Source organism: Manis javanica, chromosome 1, assembly GCF_040802235.1.
Source record: "Manis javanica isolate MJ-LG chromosome 1, MJ_LKY, whole genome shotgun sequence".
Lineage (NCBI taxonomy): Eukaryota > Metazoa > Chordata > Mammalia > Pholidota > Manidae > Manis > Manis javanica.
Genome location: NC_133156.1, coordinates 126,018,163 through 126,038,473, shown reverse-complemented (window position 1 = coordinate 126,038,473; position 20,311 = coordinate 126,018,163). Strand labels below are relative to the sequence as shown.

The window sequence follows — 20,311 nt, the reverse complement described above, 5'->3', positions numbered from 1 at the left end:
GTAATGTAATGAGGCCAACCAGGATGGAAAATTGAAATGTGATGTAGTTCATGGGGAAGTGACCAAAAGGAAAAGCCACCAAAATGGAAGAATGACTACAGCAGCAGGGTTTCACCTGGAATATTAGCCTGGCAACTGACTGCAGGATGGAGGAAGAAGTCACACTCTTCCAAATAGGGTAGAAAAAGAAAAAATATATCTGAGAGATGTTCCATAGCAAAGAATATGGTTTAGGTGATAAAGGGGTTTAAGTAAAGACAATACCAATAATCTGAATAATTAGGAGAATTTAGTATCCTTGCGGGGAAAAATGGGGAGGCATGTCTGAAAGTCTAGATTTTGGTGTAGTCTAAGACATGCTAGGTTGGAAGATATTGCAGAGCATCCCATTAGAGATGCCCTAATGATAGTTTGAAATATTATATTGCATTTTGCCTGAGACAGCCAAGGGCTGAAGACTGCTTCTGGAACACTCTCCCATTCCATTACTACCTAGGGATAGTTTGGGGTCATACAAAGATGTTGGGGTCCATAGCCTGGGAAAGATGGAGGACTAAGTTTGTGGACAAGTTGGAATTTACGATGGGAGAGTTTAAAGCAGACATTGAGGGATTAAGTGTAAGAGACAATGACATAGAAACTTCCTGAATCATAGTTTCTGGGAGTCTGGACATCTGGATTGAAAATGGGCATCTGATGGGATTCTACATACATGGCAGCTTGAAGACCATTTTTCTTTGCTGACCAAATCTCATGCCAGCTGGTTAAGTGTTATAGGTGAAATCACACATAAATGTATTAATATTCCACCAACTCATAATGCATACTGGCTTAGTATGCAGTTTCTTTTTGAAGATGGTTGAAATTAGTTAAAATTTTAAAAGCACCCACTCATTCAAAATTTTTAAAGGCACCCACAGATAACTGAGATGTTCTAAGCAGTTGTGTTGAGGCACCATGGCCAATTAATATTCAGACAGAGCTTCTGGATAGCTGTCATGCAACTTGATTTTTATTTTTTAAAGTCATGAGCAGAATAATAGAATAGACTCTTTTTCCATATACGTTTTAAAGACCAGATTGCTATAGTAGCAGTACTATTAGGCTGACATGATAACCACATTCTGCTGGTCATTGGGATGAAACCTGAGCTGAAGGCCCTGTGAGTGTGCTGAGACCAGGGCCAGAATGAGGGCCTAACACTTAGAAATCCCCAGCATGATATCCAGACTGGGTAAATAGAGTCCAGGAAGCAAAGGACACAGAAAATCAGACGTGAACACCAGCAGGCACAGGGACAGAGTCAGGGTGCTGGGGGTAGGGCAGACACATAATTGACCAAGGTTCTTGGGTGTTCATGTGGTAAGATACACAAAGCATAAAATTTACCATCTTAATCATTTTAAAATGTACAGTTCAGTGGCATTAAGAACATCCACAAGGTTGTGCAACCATCACTACTAGCTAGTTTTAGAATTTTTTCATTATCCTAAAAGGAACCATGTTCCCATTAAGCAGACCTTCCCTCTTCCCTCTCCCACCAACCCCTGGCAACTACTGATTTGCTCATTGTCTCTATGGAATTGCCTAGTCTGGATATTTCATATCTATAGAATCATGAGTATATGGCCTTTTGTAACCAACTTCTTTCACTTAGCATTATGTTTTTAAGGTTCATCCATGTTGTACCATGTATATCATTCCTTTTTATGGTTGAATAACTTTCCACTCTATGGCTTTACTGCGTTTTGTTTATTCATTTATTAGTTGATGGATATTTGATCGCTTCTACCTGTTGGCTATTGTGAACAGTGTTGCTATGAACATCCATGTTTACACACCTGTTTTCAGTTCCTTGGGGGTATATACCTAGGAGTGGAATTGCTGGCTCATATGGGAATTCTATGTTTAACTTCTTGAGGAATTGCCAGACTTTTCCACAGCAGCTAGACCATTTTACATACCCCCTAGCAAAGTACTAAGGTTCCAGTTTCTCCACATCTGCACCAACGTTTGTTTGACCAAGACTAATTCTTGTTAGAGTTTCACATTGATGTGCTTGTTTGAGGGCCAGGAGCTGGCCCCAGTGGGCCCCCCTCCAACAGTCTTCAGTACCTAGCTCTCCGTAATGTCAGTGTGACCACAGTGGTGCTCAGTGGAGAGAACCAGCCTCTGCCAAATGCTTCATGCTCAGTTTCCCAAGCTTAGCACTAACATGGTATCTGGCTTCCCATTCAGTCACTACCTCCGATGCCAGAATAGGCCTTTCTCTCCCTTCAGTGTGACTGTTCAACGCTTGAATCACAGTTGTGTATCAACTCCAATAGAAGCCATGTGTCATGGGTGTTGAGTATAGCTGGCTGTATACCATCGCTGGCCACAAATCAAAGCTCCTCAGATGGAAGTGATAAATAATGCCAGGAGTGGAGAAGGGGATGTTACACGGAGTGTTGAACATGAGCCATAACCCAGTCTGCTGTCTCTAGTGTCTTTCCCGTTTGGAGTGTCCCCTTACTGCTGTTCAAACCTGTCCTGACGTTTATAGGCTTTTTCCAGCCCCCTCTCCTGTCTCCCACCCATCTACCACACACCTTCCCTCAGCAGTGAGAAAACTTGGAAAATTTGACTTGAAATCAATGTGGAGCTCAGTAGAGCGGATAATTAAGAATGTCATTTTTTTAAAGCACTTAGGGAGTCATGAGAAATCAGAAATGTTTTTTTCATTTGAATAAGAGTTACTGGTTTGTGAGGGCCATGACTGAGGCGTCATCATCCATAGCCCTGGAAGCTGAGGGGCTCTTGAGAATAGCGTGGGTGACTCTTAGCTGTCAGGGTGAAGCAAGCCGTCGTCAGCCAGGGTCCTGCCCTGCCCGCAGAGCCCCACCGTGCCAGGGGTGCCGCCTGCTGGCCCTGTGCCATCCAGCTACCAGGCTTCTTCCGCAGAGACCGGTCCCCAGGCGCCCTGGCCTGGCCCGTGCTGCACGCCCTCCACTTTGGCCAAAAGCTCAGCCGTGGCCGGCTATGTGCTTTCTTATTCAGAGCAGACCAGAGATATAAAGACACTCGCCAGCCTCAGCAGCCACCACCACCTACCACAGAGGGAGAGTGGCACCTGCAAGCCGCGCTGGAGGAGAGAACAGAAACGGACAGAACCGCAGTAGCAACTTCATGTGAGTTTTAATCACAGGTGGATTCTTAAGCATAATTCGAAATTAGGAACATGGAAACTTTGAGGAGGCAGAGGGGAGGTGACGTGACATCGACAAGATGGCACAACAGAAGTCCAGGAACCTCCTTTCCCCCACGGAGACATCAACTCCACAACTGTGCATGGACCAACGCCCTTTGTGAGAAACCCAGAAACCAATTAAGAGGCTCCTGCAACCCAGCTGAGCACAAAACAAGCCCCACAGAAGCCAGGCACCTGACCAAAGTGGGCAGCTGCATGGATCAGGCTCCCAAGAATTTGCAAAGAGAGAAAGGGAGTCAGCCTGGGATAATGAAATACAAGATGAATATGGAGTGAGTGGGCTGCAGTGGAGACCCACCTCCACGGAGGCCGGGCCGGCCAGGGCATACTGAAGAGAGAAGCACTAGGGGAGGGCGCGGCAGGCTGCCACACCAGGGTGCCTGCTGCTGGTTACCTGGCATCAGAGCCCCAGACAGGAAACCACTCCTGCGCCTCCATGGAAGACACTCCTCTGCCCCAAAATACCGGTGGCCGCACTTCCCTCTAGTTTGACCTTCAACCTTCAACCCTACATTCAAAAGCTGAAATTGGGAAAGAACTTTTTATTGTTTTAAGTGAAAGATTTTAAAGATAATGATTTAAGTTATAATGAAGATAAAAAACAGTTTCCTGCCCACCACTGTTCTCTCTTTTCTTCCCTCTTCCTTATTCTCTGAAAAATGCAGCTTGAGAAAATATGACCCTGGGGAATACTGGATGTGAGAAAGCTGTGCAGCCTGAGCTGAAAACGAGCCGCTGTCCTCCAGCAGTCTCCAAGCAAGCAGAGGCATGTCCCTGAGGCAGGAAGACATGACCATGATTTAGCTCCGTGAGCGTCTGCTGACAGCACGCTGTGTGTCCTGGGGCCTTGTAAGAAACGGCTGGCAAAGACTGAGGTCACCGCTTTACCCAGCTGGGCTGTATCTTTGCAGTGACCCACAGGTCAGTGAACTAAGAAAGAGACGGCCTGGGCAGGCTCTAAGCTTGACTGTGTATCCAGCCACAAGCCATTACTCAGGTTTAAAATGGTACATTAAGATGATGTCTGCTTAGTTTTTACAGGGCACTTTTTTACAATTCAAAAATGCCCAAGCTTCCTTTGTAGTCCTGTATCCCCTGATGTGAAACTCAGATGCTGACATGTGTTAGACTCTAAGAGTAAATAAATGCATATAAAAAGGAGTTCCATGGTCAAATAACTTAAAAGCTCTAGTTTAAGTTTTCAACAAGTTCCAACAGTACAGGACTTCTCAGAGACTTAACAGGAACAACGCCTTTAAGAAGAGTAGGTGATAGACAGCAGTCCTCAGACACATCTGATAATGAAAACCCTTTTCAGTCAGGTGGCTCTCAGAATGTTATTTGGTAGCAAATTGGCTGCTCTGTACCTGTTCCTCATTTAAAGGCCTTCATTGTCTTGGTCTTTCATTGCTGCATGACTCAATACCGGCTATTCTTTTCTCTTCTACATGATGGCTTTTTTTAGAAACTGACCCATTTTGACGATGTTTTGTAAAAGATCCATCTACCAGCTTGAAGTAAGAGGAGGACTGCCGTAACGATGAGGAACCAGGCCCAGAGAGATGAGGACGTTGCTGTGGCCACACAACTGGCCCCTCACTGGAGAACCGTGCAGTGCTGTCTGCTGACCGCCAGCTCAGTGTCCTTCCGTGGGCTGCACACGTTGCTCTGCGTGATCTCCTTTGAGCCTGAGGATGTGGCTCCTGGCTTGTTCCCTGGTTTATTCTTAATCCATACTTCTGGAGAGGATTTATCCAAGTCTCTTATGCCAACTGTTGTTTAGCCATTTTCATTTTCTCTAATTTTGAGTGGAGTGATTCCTTGACAAATATTTTTTGATAACATATTTGAAGGCAGAGTCATAAGTTGGGAACAACCAGCTCCACTGCTCTGTAACAGCCTCTTCCTCACTAGCCTACCTCTTCACCTGTGAGGTCAGTGCTTCCTCCCAGAGCTGCCACTGCATCCAGAGGCTTGGCACAGCTAATGGTGGAAGGATAGGTGGTGCCACCTGCACAGATCCAGGACTTGGAGTTAGATCTCTGTCCACCAGGTGAGGTAGTCAGGGGTTCATATTAAAGGGGCCCTGTAACAGCATGCTGTGCTTCAGCCAAACAGTAGACACCAGGATCTCCAAAGGCTAGTGGAACCCAGTGAAGGATGGGCTGGCTGGAAGCTCACAACACCCTCCAGCCATCAGCACAAGAGACAGGGTGGTATTCCAGATGCTAAGATAGGAACTAGCGAGAGATAGATGAGGTTCTGGTGGTTAAAACTGAGAGCATGATCAGGACTGAAGCAGTGATAAGGATAAATTGATGCCAAGTCTTAGGGTGTCCTACTGAGCACCTCTCCCATCTTTCCTGCCAAATGTAACAATTGCACTGAAGAATACTAGTGGTGCAGAGCAGGGACAAGTTGGAGGTTTCAAGGGCTTGAATATAGGAAGAGGGGAGAGGCAGAGGCTGAGAACCAATAATGCCCTCTGCTTTCCCTAAGGTAACCCTTGGGGTCCTGATTCTGGTCTTCACTGGCACAAATTCTCCAAAGGTGGGGACAGTGCCTGTTTTGTTAACCTTTGTACTGCCTGAGCAAAGTGCTGCCCCAGAGAGAATGCATGAATGAATGGAAACTCTTTTAGCAGGGGTAGAGATGGAATTAAGCCTGCACCAGAGGGAGCTGGAGCTCTGTGCCCTTACCTTGCTGAAGGCAGGTGCAGTCGGTGAGCCCCTCTGACATGATGATTTCCTGAGCCCCCAGGCCTGGGCTGCTTACATCTGAGTCAGTGCTGACCAGTCAGCCTGGATGAGGCATGGAGCTGAACTAACCTCGAGAGAAGCAAACACAGTTGGCTCCCAAGGCTGCAAGAGTGTTTCTATTTTTAACAGTTTGTCCAGCAAACATCTAGCAGGCTCTGTTTCACCTCACTGAGGATGAAAGGGCAGCTTTGGCTCAGAATTCTTGGGCCAGCATTTGGACCAGCAGCAACATCTCTAAAGTCACCAAGCAAATGTTTTCCAATGACCATTAGTAATTTGGGGTTTCCATGTCAGGAAAGGACAGCAGATCAGACATTAAAAACTGCACAGCCTGCCAGGTAAAAATAAGGGCTAAAAATCAATATTCACTTAATTTGGTCTAATAGGGCTGGGTTTTTACCCAAGCTGGGTGCTCGGCTTTTATTTTTAAATGGTTCTTCCTGATACTTTAAAAGTCTGTTGTGTTCTGCTTCACTGAAGAGTTGGAAGAAGTCAATTAATTAGTAATGCAAAATGCAGAGTCTGGATGTGCCTGTGTGGGTTTCTGGAGTGTGGCAGTATGCCAGGCCAAGGCCAGCATCTCCAGTCACAGGACTCTGGCTGCAAGGGGGGAGCTTTGGAGTCACTTAGCTCATCAATAACATCTTGATTCTTGTTGATGAAAACTTCCAGGCAAAATGCTAATGCCTTTCAGGGGACCAGATCCGGGTTTGTTTTTTTTTCCTTGTGCTCAGTGAAAGTCTCTTATGAATTCCCCTGTGAAGTCTTTGTACCACATCTGTCCTCGTCAGTCACTTCACCAAGACTTATGGCTCTGGCAGGCTGATGCGAGCTCTTCTTCCTGAAGGATGAAAAGCATGTCCCTGAAAATATTAGTCAGCTCAGGGAAAGCTTTGTGAATTCTGCATAATCACAAAAAGAGAGAAAGTAGGTCACATTTGGAGCCTGTTCTGCTTGTGGAAGAAAAAGAAGAGGATGAAGAAAAAATGATCAGATACTTTGGTTTTATCAGAGCTTCTTAAGCCTAACCGATCATGTCAGAAACTCGGGGTCTGACACCAAACGCACACTCTGGGGTCTCCAAAGCTTTACAGGGAACCTCCCTGAGCAGGACCTAGTGAGACTCATGGGCCAGAGGGGAGAGATGGGGCTGTGGATGGATCCCAGCTGTGTGCTTCAGGGTTTCATTTGCAGCTGAGTGGTGGGTATTTGGCTGGGATGACGGTATTTGGGGGGCTTCTCTGGGGTTGGGGAATTCATCCAGAGGAGCTGCAGTCTCAGGCACTCCTAGGGCACTCCCATTTTTCAGTTCAGTGGCTGCTGTTGGCCGTCAGTGGGAGTTACAAATTGTAAAGAGCACCAGAATACTCCGAAGGCCCGGAGGAGGTGCCAACTGCCCTGGCCTTTAGAGCTGTGGGATCTTGGACCAGGTCAGATTCCCTGAGAGAGGAGCCAATCACAGCGGCCATGCCAGAAGAGCCTAATGCAAAACTAAACCTAGCAGCTTGGGGGCGCTTTGCCCACCTGCATTCACAGGGATGCTTTATGTGCAAAATGCCAGACCAGGGCAGTTTCTCTGCTGTAGCTCCAGCTTTCTTAGATCTGTGTTAAACAAAAAGGCCAAGTATTCCATGAATGGCCTCAGCTCTGGGTCTAGTCTTCTGTCTTTCCACCTTTTTTGACCTATAGTTTTCATTTTTTAAGTACAACTCACTTTTGCAGGAGTTACGGTATTGAAAATTTATATGCTTTTCTTTTTTGTAAAGAGCAGTGTATGGTTGAGTCATTAGAGAAGTTTGCTGTTAAAACACTGCAGTGATGCCATTTGTAAAAGGAAGAATTCTTTGGTTGTGCAAATAAGCACAATTTAACGGAACTGCTTCGGTATGAGCTTTGAACAGTGTTTGCTGTTCATAAATTGGGGAGCTGTGACAATAGCTGAAGTTCTGCCAGTGTTTTTGACAAAGGAGGAAAGATAGAGATACCTGGATCACTGTGACTGTTTTAGTATTCATGTAAGGATTCAGAACTCTTGTGGGGGGATTTCAGTCGGTGTGTAGCTGCTGCACACACCGGTGATGTTCATCTTGTATATAGCCAGCTTGCATTCTATTTATCATCAGCATCTTTAGTAGCATGGAGTCAGGGCAGAGTGCGTGGTGCACTGAGTGTTTTACAGTCTATTACATCCCAGGTTGATGGGTGTTTTGGCAGTTCCCAGGACCACCAAAGTTGATGTAGATTTGCACTGTGTGGAGAGGCAGAGGACACAGAGGTAAGACAGGGTCTGGCAAGTCTGCTGTTGAGTGGGCCGGCGTCCACAGGCAGGAAATCTAAGTCCACGAGGAGGCGAGCACAGGCTGTGGGGCCAGGTCCCAAATTGAGAACTATTCAATCATTTCCTCACCAGCAAAAAAGCAACGGCTATGGTAGACCAAAAAGATAAGAGTATTTCTTGAGGCCAAGGTCAACAGCCTGCCAGGTCAAAGGATGGACGAAGCAGAAGTGGATGTGGGTAGAGTGGAAAGACTGGCTTCTCCGTTCACTTCTGCCTGAACTTTGCCTCCTTGGGCCTCAGTTTCTTCAGCCTCTTAAACAGCATGGTTAGACTAGTTGAGTAACTTTCAAACATACTAGTTTTAGTCACTGGAACCCTTTCTTAAGACAAGATTGTGATAAGAAAATCCAATGTGCAAATCAAATAAAGGTAGGCATGCTTTGGGGGAGCAGCAGGATTGGACACCTGAGCCCCAGCTCCGTGGCCCCTGTCTTATATACGAAGGTGGTTCTTGACCTCCCAGGTTCTGGGTTCGATACAGATTCAAAATCCCTTTTAACTCAGAAAGTTTGTCAATAAGACGTTAGAGTTGGTGCAGCCTCTTCTCTAAAGCTGGTTACATGGTTTCCAAGAACTTTTGCCAAAACGGCAGCCCTTCCTGTGCTTAGAAGGGTCCCATCTGCACAGGGTCAGGCCTCTCTGCCAATCACAGACCAACCAGAAGTTTCTGCAGACCAGCTGAGTACCCAGAGTTGAGAGGCACTTGACCAGAGCTGGGTGCGCCACAGACACACATGTGGTCCACTGTCTGCCTGGGGAGATCCTGGGGAGTTATACAGCCCTTCCTGTCCCAGCCCTCTCATCTTCGTGTGGGTCAGGGGGATTTGGAGACAACAGGTGAGTCTTAGGATTCACAGTCTGCAGAACTGGGAAGTGAAAGTGGTCGAGAAGCAGCACAGCAGTAATGCCAGGATTTAATTCAGGGTGTATGTAGGAAGTAGGAAACAACATGGTAAAATCTTACCTTCCTGCAGAGACCATAAACTGGTTCCAAAACCAGCTCAAATTGGGGTTAGTAGCCTAAAAGTCTGTCTTAGAATTCCTTAATCATGAGAAAATGGGAGCTTGAGTTTCATTCAAACTAACAGGAAACTCAGGGTCTCATAAAGTCTTCGATATAGTCAAGGGGAAAACCCTGAAGTCCAGTGTTAACACCTGGATTATTGTCCTCACTCTGTTCCTGGCTCTGTGCCTGGGTTTATGTCTGTTAAATTGAGAGGATCCCCAGGTATGGCACAGCTAAGGACACAATGAGACACTAGGTGTGAAAGTGTTGAGTGGTCACCCTGCTCTGAAAACAATAGGAATGGCCTGTATCCAGCTGGTGAAAGCTGGGAGGAATGCCTCGAGGGAAGGTGTGGTCCCATCCCCAGGCCTGGGGTCACCTGGCCTGAGACCCCTGTTTTCTCCAGCTGCTCATCACTCCTCTGTTAAATAACCATAACAGCTTTGTGTCTGGGGCAGAGGTCCAGAGGCCAGTCCACCCCCACTGCTGAGCCTGGTGTGGGCTGAGTCTGGGCTCTGTCCACTTGGCGCTTAGAATCTGTCACCCTCTCTCATTACCTGGAGTTGGGCCTGCCTGGGGGTAGGTGAGGAGTTTGGGATTTCAGCACCACCCTACACAGAGAATAAAAACTTGGGAGGTCAAAACAGGAGGCGATTAAAGAAGAGGAGAGGAAAGGGGTGAGTCAGAGATCTCAGAAGGGAAAGGAGCTGCTATCTTTGCCAGATTGGTTATTATACAAAGAATACATGTGCACTGGAAAAAAAAATAGCTGAAGCAAAAGAAGATCAAAACGATTGTTAGTCTCACTACCTAGAATTAAAACAGTTAATGTTTTAGCTACTTATGTCCTGACTTTTTACTTACACGTACCCACACACACCAATGTACATAAACAGAGTTTTAAATGAAAAGAGGATCCTATTCACTCGTGCACTGGTAAACGTTTAACAGCTGGCCAGAGGAGAGGATATTCCTGATTCCCCTGGTGTAAATGCTCCCACCACGGCTGATTTCATACTACCAACATGATGTCAACCAGCTTGCAAGACTCCTGAAAATTTAACAATCGGCTTTTGGGAACCAGCAAGCCCCCCTCTGCCAGCCCACCACTGACCAAGTTTTGTTTTCCAATTAGCCATTCTCCCCCACTATGTAGTATGAAAGTCCTTCTGCATACACTTTTGAAAATTGTCTGTATCAAATTACTTCTTGAATCAAAGTTGTTTTCCTTTTGGAATTTAGAGCCAGATCATGGCCTATTCTGCAGGTTGTAAATGTTGCCCTCTCGTTAGAATTGGCCTGTTTCTCATGTTCTGTGGATCCTTGTGTGAGTGGGGAGTGGACCCATATGTTATTAGGTGGCAGAAATAGAAAAAAAAAATGACAGATTAATGTGATCCAGTGAAAGAGAGGGTGGAGGCCTGGAACTGATTCCACAGTCCATTATCCCAGGACGGATTTGACTTAAGGCAATTTTCTCCTTTGCAGCTCCTTCTCCTTGGCCCAGGCAGCTCAGTTCTATAGTTGTCGCTCATTTCCCCCTGGCTTTTCTGATGGAAATTGGACCCCCTCCTGTATGTCTGATGAGAATGGGGCTGCAACTGTTTGGCCTGAGTAAAACCTCCTAATCAGAGCCACGTTTTCCTTGTTGGATGGGAGCTTTGGGAAATTGTGAGAGGAAGGAGCGGAGGGCTACACTCGCAAAGCTGCAGTGTGTGTGTGGAGTCATCTCCCATGTGGCTCCAGGGTAATGTGTTGCCTTCCTATGCTGGTGGACTATTATATCATGGTGAGAGTCTTCTAGGTGGAAAAAGTAGTCAGTGCCAAAGGTCTCCCACACTGGAGTTTTAATTGCTTTGAAAGAGGCTGAGCTTTGTGAGCTTCTGATAACAAACCAGGCCCAGTGAGTTTAAGAGTTTTGAACTAAAGGTCTTGTAGGTGTAGGGAGCAGGGTGCTATCAGTGGGCAAGAAGGGGTGTGAGGCGGTCGTCACAGTAAGAAGGAAGGACTTGCCCCTTCCCTCTACTTGTGCGGCCAGTGTAAATGGAGAAAAGCAAGAAATCTAGTTTGGATCCCTGACAAGACGGCCAAATTCAGACACCTGGAGTGTACGAAGCAAAGGACAGACCCATCATGACTCAGGGGCCTCTCTCCCCTGGGTCATCTTTGACTCTTCCTCTTCACTGTTTCTTTCCGCACCAGCTATTCCATGTGGTCACCTCGACAGGTCAACTCTGCCTCTGCAATGGCTCAAGAAGGTGTGCCTTCCCTTGTCCCCGCTGCCCTGGTCCCGGTGGTCAGCCTGTCACACCTGCACTCTGCAGACAGTCTGCCACCAGTGACTCCCTGCTGCCTAGTCTCACTGAATCTGTAAAAACTCCATCTATACACACACACACACACACACACACACACACACACACACACACACACTATTTTTAAAAATCAGCTGAGTTAATACATGTTCCTGATTAAATTCATTAATTCACTTCTCTGATTAGAAAATCCACAGATGTAAGGATGAAAAACCTCCCATAGTCTTACTTTCCTTAAAATAGTTGCCATTTTAATGAATATCTTTCGAAGAGATTGTTTTCATTCTTATGCACAATTGATATGCAATCAGATTCATTTATAACCTACTTCCTCACCTAGTCTGGTGAACATTTTCCTACACTGATGCTTTCCTAAAATCTCAACTCTGGTTATATCACGCCTTTGCTTAAATAATTAAATAAATTAAACCACCACCAATCCAAACCCACTGCCCACGCGAGGAGGGCCAAACCTCTTGGAACAGAAGGGAAGGCCAAATCTAATGGGCGCTGGCACACACTGGTGTCCCACCCCCACCCCCACGCACATTCTGGGCCCCCCCTTTTGCCTGTTGCATGAATTCACAACGTACCCGTTTACTCTGAGAATTCCCTATGAACTGGCTTGTGTAAATGGCTCCCATCTCCTACAATTCCCACTTTGTGAGTGTTTTCATTCTTTAAGATTTATCTTAAATTATTTATGGGTCTGTTCTAGGAAAATTGGAAATCTTTTGAGGGCAGAAGCAGAGCTTATTCAGTTTGTATTTTTGGCACCTGTGGTAATGCCTGGCACAGGTAAATATTATGGAATGAATTGGCCTCAGTTTGGTAGGCTGTTTTCATTCTTTTGCCAGTATCATGTTTTTGTTTTTATTACTGTCCATGATTAATCCGTATTATACTTTCTTTGCTATGTTTTGGTCTTGCTCTACTGAAGTAGGAGCCATTGGCTTGGAGCCATCCACTACTTCAGTTATGGCTTTGCTGGTGGATTGAAGATATTAGTTTCAAGTGGCTTTACTGTACTATTTAAGTCTACAAACTTAAACTTTTTAAAAGTCAAAAGCCCTCAGTCAGGCCTTCTGCCTTCCTCTGAAGAGTTGATTTATAGGTTTATGGAAATGTTTGAAACAGGAGAAGGCTGTGTGGGTAAAAAAGTTTCCAGAGTGGGAGCTCAGCCCTCAAAGCCAGGGGACTGGTTCACCACTCACCAGAGAGAAGGGTGCAGGAAAAGTCAAGCATGTGAGGGTGGAGTGGGCTGTCGTTGTCCCAGGACTGCCCAGGCTGTGGGAGTCTTCACCTCAAAGATGCCCAAAGGCCTCTGGCCTCGGCCTCTTCCTGAACTCCAAAGACGAATGTCTCAGGTAGTTCACACTGCTCACACTGCTCCTTGGGGTTCTGAGGATGCTTAAATATGGGGAGGTTTTGCCAGAGGGACGAGTAAATTTATTTTCAACACTTCATCAACAAATACTAAACTAGAACTACTTTTATTCAAATTCATAGAAAAGGGAAAAAGCTAGTCAGTTCGGTTCTTTCTATGTGTAATATCCAGAGAGAGAGAAGGATGAGTAGGTAGATCTACCTTTATTGCTGTGGAGCTCAGAAGTTTAAATCTGCATGTCTGTCTTTAGCATTACCTTTTAATAGAAACTCCAAGTACAAAACCATGTCTATGACAAGTTGTTTTCTGAATACAATAGAAATCCAACCCACACTGGCTTCTACAGAAAGGATATTCAGTGGTTCCAGTGTCCAAAATGTCATCAAGATACCAACTTCCTGTTATCTCTCACTCCACCATCCCCAGCATTAAGCTTCATCTCATGTTGGTATCAAGATGGCAATTTTTAGACATATGACTCAGCCTTGATGGCGTCCAGAGGAAGAAAGGGGCCATTGCTTCTTGGCACTTTCTCTTAGGAGTGGGGTAAGGTTTCTTCAAAGACCCCTAGAAGGTGTCACTCATGACTCATTGATCAGCAAGGGCTCACCTGCCCACTCCTGAAACCACTGCTGGCCAGAAAGGATGTTGCCATCATCAGTCAGCCCATCTTCAGAGCTGAGACACCCGCTGTGCAGAAGAGGATGGATGAATGCCTGAACAAAAATCAGAATTCTGTAAGCGGGTAGAAAAGAGGGATTGGATGCCAGGGAGACAGTCAACAATGTCCTCTACCACTTAAAGTAAGCCACAGAGTTGGCTGCCAACTGTATAAGCTAGTGATTTTCAAATAGTTTTTAGCTACTTAATTCAAGTAAGACCTTACCATAAAAATAAGCAAATACAATTGATAAAATCAGAGCAGCTGTGGTTGTAAACCTACAGAAGACTGTGGTCCAAGGATCACGGTTTGATCATCTCTGGTAGAGTACCTCTTGGTTTACATTAGATATTTTTCTACTCCTTATCTCCTTTCATCATTACAAGACAGTTGTACTATGTGAAACAAGAGGTCAGCCCATCACAGAAGACCAGAATTTACAGAGTTCAAGCAAGCAGGGGCACTGAAGGAAGGCAGCTGTGCTGGGAGTAGCCGATTTGCCCACATGAGATGCAGGAGCCAGGAAGAAAAGTTCCTCTGAATGGGATGGTGAACTATGACCCCAGAGCTGACCCATTCACTCTCTGCCTGCATAGTGTGGGTGGCCCTGGCCCAGGATACTTGCCTCCAGGAGGAAGGAAGGGCCTGTTGAGGCAGTGACAGAGAGGCCAGATAGGATTGCTTCACAGAGGGCAGATGAGGCGTGCATGTCAAAGGCTCTAAAAGCTTCATTTGGGGACAGGATACGTATAGGATGACCACATAAAATACATGACTCTAGTTAAACTATCTTATCAGATAAACAATGAATAAAATATTAGTATAAGTATATCCCAAATATTGTATGGGACAGACATATTCTCAGGCATACTACAATGTTTGGCACATATTTATACTAAAACATTACTCACTGTTAATTTGAAATTCACATTTAATGAATGGGCACTATAAATTCTTACTTGCTAAATCTAACAACCCTCCATGGGTGGGAAGTGAGGGTTCCCCTGGAACATAGGATGTTATAGCTGACTTTCCTCTGTCAATCTCCATTCTGAGTCATGGAGTAGCCGGCATCTCTTGTTCTACCCAACCAGTAGGTTCTAAGGTCCTGTTACAGCACTTACCTGAAATGGTTGTTTAAAATGCCATCATGGCCTCTAGTTGTGCTGAGGCTAGTTCAGTCTGTGGGGTCTGCCACAGACTTAAGTTCTGAGGGTGAGGATGGCATCTTGCTTATTGCACTCAGTAAATATTTGTTGAATGAATGAATGATTCCTCCCTTACCCAGTGTTTATCTTGTAGAGTCCAGGAACCCCAGATGCACAGGCATCTTTCCATTTCTCTTCTGGTCATCAGATGGGTGGGAAAGGACTTGGGTGGAAGGCATAATGGACAGAATCTTGGAGAACAGGGGGAAGGAAGGATGATGCCGAGATGGAGCAGGAGAGAGCAGAGCAGTAACGGGCCCACCAAGCGTGGGACAAGGGCATCCACACGGGGAGGTAGGTCATGTTTTTGATTATCTCCTCCAGTGAGGAGATTTGCACCTCCAAGTTGAGACCAGGTCTTCAGTTATTTTCACAGGATCCTTTAGAGTCAGGCTTGTCACATGCTCATTTGCACAGAGGGAATGATCCTGAACCTGGAGTCATCTGACCAGGGGCTCAAAGCGTGCTGGAAGTGCTTCAGAGGAACTTGGTGGATGCAGGTAATGGCCATTTTACTAATCTTGGTAATTCCCCAGATCAGCAGGGTGCCTGGGAGCATATTTCTCACAACACCTATCTCTGCACGCTTGGCCATGTAAAGACTAGATTTCTGTCCTAAAACTAAATCCATAATGGACCCAACTGTCAACATTTCCCCCATACAGACATGCCTCAGGGCCTACACTTTTCTCAAATACAAATAACTATAATTTTTTTTTTCATTCTAATTTCCTGTTTTCCTGGTGAGAGATTTTGCCTAATGGATGAGAACCTGCTTCCAAGACAAAGTGAGTTTTCGCCGTGTGACCTCATGGACACCTAGCTCTGATTGTCGATTGGATGGCAGGTCCCTCCTCAACCTGTTCCTCCATCTGTGTAGTGAGGATGCTGCCACAGGGCTGCAGGGCCCTGGGAAGTTCTAGAGCTGTCTGGAATCTCAGCAGCAGAAGGCTCTTCAGCAAGGCCCCCCTCAAGGGTGGTAATGAAAACAGTGGTTCCCTGGGCTTTTACTTTGTGACTTTAGTTCTGTCCCTGCCGTCCTCACCTCGCTCAGGTTCTCACATGCACCGCTCTGTGCGGATCAAAGCCATGCCACCGAGTGCCTGCTGCCTGACTGCTTTGTGGTGTCCTGCAGTTTTATGAGATCTGGATAGTGTCCGTGCTACACGAAGGCAATAGCAACACTGCTGCCTACAATTCTGCCCTTAGAAAGAAAGACACATTTCTGTGTTGAGAGTTAAACTAGTAAACACCTTGTTGTACGCAGTTGAAGAGCCAGCCTGAGCAATACCCAGTTTCTAAGAAATTGTCCATAAAAATATATAGAATCCAAAACTCACATCATAGTGATCTTGGGGAGGATGTACTAAAAAGTGATTGTGCCTGTAAGTCAGAGACTAGAAATCAACACTTGCGGTGTGCGGAGTGCAGTTTGGAGAAAGGTGTAGAAACAGGACGGGGACCATGAGTGCAGAGGAAAGGAAAGAAAGCCCCAGGAGTCAGGTATTAGTGACACCTTCTGAGCATTGCCTAGTGGAGGGGATCTTGCCTAAGTGGACGCTTTCCCTTGCAAAGCCCAGCCTGGAGTAGGGAGAGAGCAGAGAGGGTCAGCTGGGGGCCCTCCTGTGCTCACCTGGTTCTCCTTGCTCTGAAGGCTGCCTTCCTCTGCATCCTGCCTGCAGGGACAGCAGGCATTGCCCAGGTGGATGTAAACATCCTGCCCACTTAATAATTGTATTCCCAATGGAAAATTAATGTGTGAGGTTTCTTGCTGGTAGCCGTGTATCTGTGCTTGAGGGCAGATGCTCATTCAATATGCAGACAGAATTCATGTTTCTGAGCCTGAAGACCTGGGATGGGACGTTGACCAAGATCAGAGTCACCTTGTGGCATCTCCCAGCCTGCCACTGGCCCAGCCCAGCCACACCCTTTCCCTGGGTATGTGAGCCCTCACAGTGGCACTAATACAGCAACAGCAAAGTCTTAGCATGTCCAGTGTGCCCAGCCTCCCTGGTTCTCCAGGCTTCTCCCTGTGGTCATCACGGCAGTGCCCGGAGCACAGCCTCCTTCTGATGATTTCTTGCCCATTCCTTTCCGTTTCTGCCATCTCTTGTCTTCTTATTTTCTCTCTCCTTCATTTTTCCCGCACCCCTTTTAAAGGCCAAGATGGCCCATGAGTAACTGTGGGAGCAGTGAGGGTTCTGGATTGGTGGATCCCACTTCTTTGCAGCCTTTCCTTCTCCGTAATTCTATTTCCTGCCAGAAGGGGTCAAATGAGGATCCCTCTGCTCTCCCTCCCATGGACTCTGCCCTGCCTTCTCATGACAGTTGTCTGTGGCTTTTCCCACAGTGAGGCCTGGGAAAAGGGGATGCTTCTCAGAGAGGCACAAGGGCTGAACCTTTGTGCTCTGTGCTCTTTTCGTTTCCTCTGAGGACACTCTCTCGGCACCAGGCGCTCCAGCCCTGACTCCTGCAGCAGCCTGGGGAGGGAGGGAGGGGGCGCTGCTTTCTGTACCATTAGGCCCTTGACAAATTGGACAGTCTGTGGGGCCTCAGTGGAAACACTGTATTTCCTATTGTACCCCACGTACCAGGCCAGTTCCTTCCCCCTTCTTGAAACTGTTTTTTTCTGCTGCTCCAAAGAGCTTTTATGCAGTATGATATATTTCTTCTTGTCTTCTGGAAGAGCTGAACTGTGGTTTTAAGCACGTGAATGTAAAACCACCCAGGGCCCCCCTCCCTCCCTCTGTGTTGGCAGATGCTCAAAATCTGATAAAGCAGTTTGGCCCATCTCTTCCTCAGTTTAAAACTTCCATGTGTTGTGTACATGCTTCTTAATGAGGTTACCAACTCCATCCCTGACGTGCTAAGTCAGCTCCAAAGTCCAGGAAAATGCTGGAACAGGAAGGAAACTTAGTAGAACCACCTCATTTGGCAGATAAGGAAACTGAGGCTTAAAGATACTACGTGGCTTATCAGGGGGCCTATAGCCAGCTACTAGCAGAGTGTATTACTGGCTATCATAAATATTTGAGTCTGTTAATTAATGATGAGGTCAGATCCTGTGCAGTCATATGCTAAGGATTTAAATACAGTAAGTAGATGATTTACACAATAGCCTAAACACTAGAAATAGCTAACTACCCATTAAAAAAATAACTGCAGTGTACTTGAAGAACTTGTCATAATGCATGCTCTATGCTGTTTGCGTGATCTATAGGATTTGGCATGACAGGTTGGTGGCATCGTGGCCATCAAGTCCACATAAAGCAGGGATGGTTGCATTAAAATGGGGAACCAGAGTGACCCCATGTGTGTCTTGCTGCTAACACGGAAGTTGTGACAGTCTCAATTATTTCAACTGTTTCAAGGCACTGAGTTGCCACTTCACAAATATGTACATTATCTCATAATGTCCTCTTTTCATAATCACTATGCTCTTTTAGAATTGAGAGACCTAAACTTCAGAAATATTTTTAATCTAGAACTGGCCAAATCCTGACATTCTGAGTAAACAATCTTAAATGGCCAACATACAAACTTGTTTCAGTATATGAAGCCACAGCAAACCTGTTGTAGAAGTTGATACAGAACAGAAATTATTTATAATATTCATTTTAGTTTTCTGGTTGTCAACTGTTGTCTTGCACTCATCTTTACAGAAAACATTCATGATGTTTCGTGAATTTCTGCAATTTCTATGCATTCCCATTTTTTGTTATTTGGACAAAGAGTCGATGTTTTAGGACATACGTGTCATCAAATATTAGATTCTCAAAGTAGCTGCCAGGTCGTACTTTGTCATTTCATTCATTTTTTTCTTTTTTCCCCAGTTCTTCAAGTGTCATTAGAACCAGAAACTAAGGTATCTTGGTCTTGTCTTGACGTGCATTTCTCTCATCTGTAGAAGTGAAGGCTGGATGCTCTGATCCCTAAAGTCCCTCCTAGGTCCTCACCCTCTGTAATTTATATGAGAATACCTCTCTCATCCCTTGAAACCCGAGCATAGATCTTGGAAAGCCTCACTTTCCAGAGCCGATCATGTGCCCCCAAATGTACCATTTCATGGCCTTTCCCAGACTTTACCTAATGATCTTTCTCAACAGTGAACCACAGCCTCCACAGGGCTGTTCATCATTTTTTTCCTTGCCTAGTAGAGTGTCTGGCATAATGAACCCCTGTTGCATGGAACAAAGGCTGGATCAAATTTTTCTTCTGTCTCATATGCATAGCCATTCATCTAGTTTAAGTCAGCCATATAGATACTGAAAAATTAGCCAGTACTTTGCTTTTCCAAAACATAAGCCAACCTAAAGGAGCTACAATCATTTGTATTTATAATATTTCTCAACCAATTGTGGGTTTTTCTGTGACAACTGGGAATACACAGTGGTACCAGCAAGCCATTGGGTGAATTCATTCATGCTTTCAACTTTTTAAGTGGCAGGAACATGCCCTGTTTGTTGTTTTGGTGACCACCCCCGCCCCCCCCCCCCAACACACACACACAATCAATGTAGGAACTCAATAACAGCTGCTAATTGACAAAGTAGCAGGGCTGAAGTTCAAATCTCAGGATTATGTTCTGGACTTTGAGCGTCAAAAGTGAATTAAATCAATGTATTCCCTGGGATTCTGTTCACCTACAACAGGATGTCTAATTAGCAGGGCTTAAGCAAGGTAAGGGTCTGTTTTTCTCTTACATAGTAAGTCTGTTGGTGGTCGGCCTAAGGTCAGTACTGCTGCTCAGAGACGGCAGCCTTGTCTTATGGTTGGCCACAGATGCTTACCAAAGCTGCAACCATCTCATCTGCAATTTAAGCAAGAAAAAGGAAAAAGAGACCCCATAAAAAAATAACCCTTCTGGTATCCCCACTGAACACCTTCATGGGCCAGACTGTCTGTTATGGCCACCCCTCTCCGCAGGGCCACTAGGAAACATACTTTTTTGCTTGGGTACTTGGTCCTCAAACACAGGTGGATTTCTGCCCATAGGAAAGGGAGAAGGGGTATTTTTATCTAGGCAACTAGCCTCTGTGTTCTCCTTTAGTTCCTCAGACATATCCTTCCTCCCATGGGAGACAGACTCCCCATTCTCAAAGGAGAAGGCAGCCAAGCCTCCTCCAGTTATATGTCAAGATTAGGGCCCTGGATCTCTGGGTGATATGTGGTTCCCCCTTCAGTTTGCACATAACCCCTTACAACCAAGCCCTGGCATATCTAACATGCAATACTGGAAAAGATACAGAATAGCTACAATATAAACTCCCATTTATAAAAGGGGGGGTGGCATACACAGCAGTTACTGTCCATAGCAATGACCACATCCTTCTAGGCAAGAATAGCAAGGCCAGCCCCTCTGTCTTGTGGCTGCATGAAATGCCTGT

The 20,311-nt window shown here is 45.8% G+C and overlaps 1 protein-coding gene across 6 annotated transcripts in view; it reads left to right on the top strand.

The window, feature by feature from the left end:
• PDZD2 (PDZ domain containing 2) overlaps positions 1-20,311 on the top strand; it is a 356,980-nt gene that overhangs the window by 91,149 nt on the left and 245,520 nt on the right. For 4 of the 6 annotated variants that reach the window (XM_037001705.2, XM_037001759.2, XM_073237468.1 and 1 more), the window contains exon 2: positions 3,916-4,171. The exons of the other annotated variants lie outside the window; for them this stretch is intronic. The gene's annotated coding sequence lies outside the window, so the exon portion shown is untranslated. The remainder of the gene's footprint in view (positions 1-3,915; positions 4,172-20,311) is intronic. 6 annotated transcript variants of the gene reach the window in all.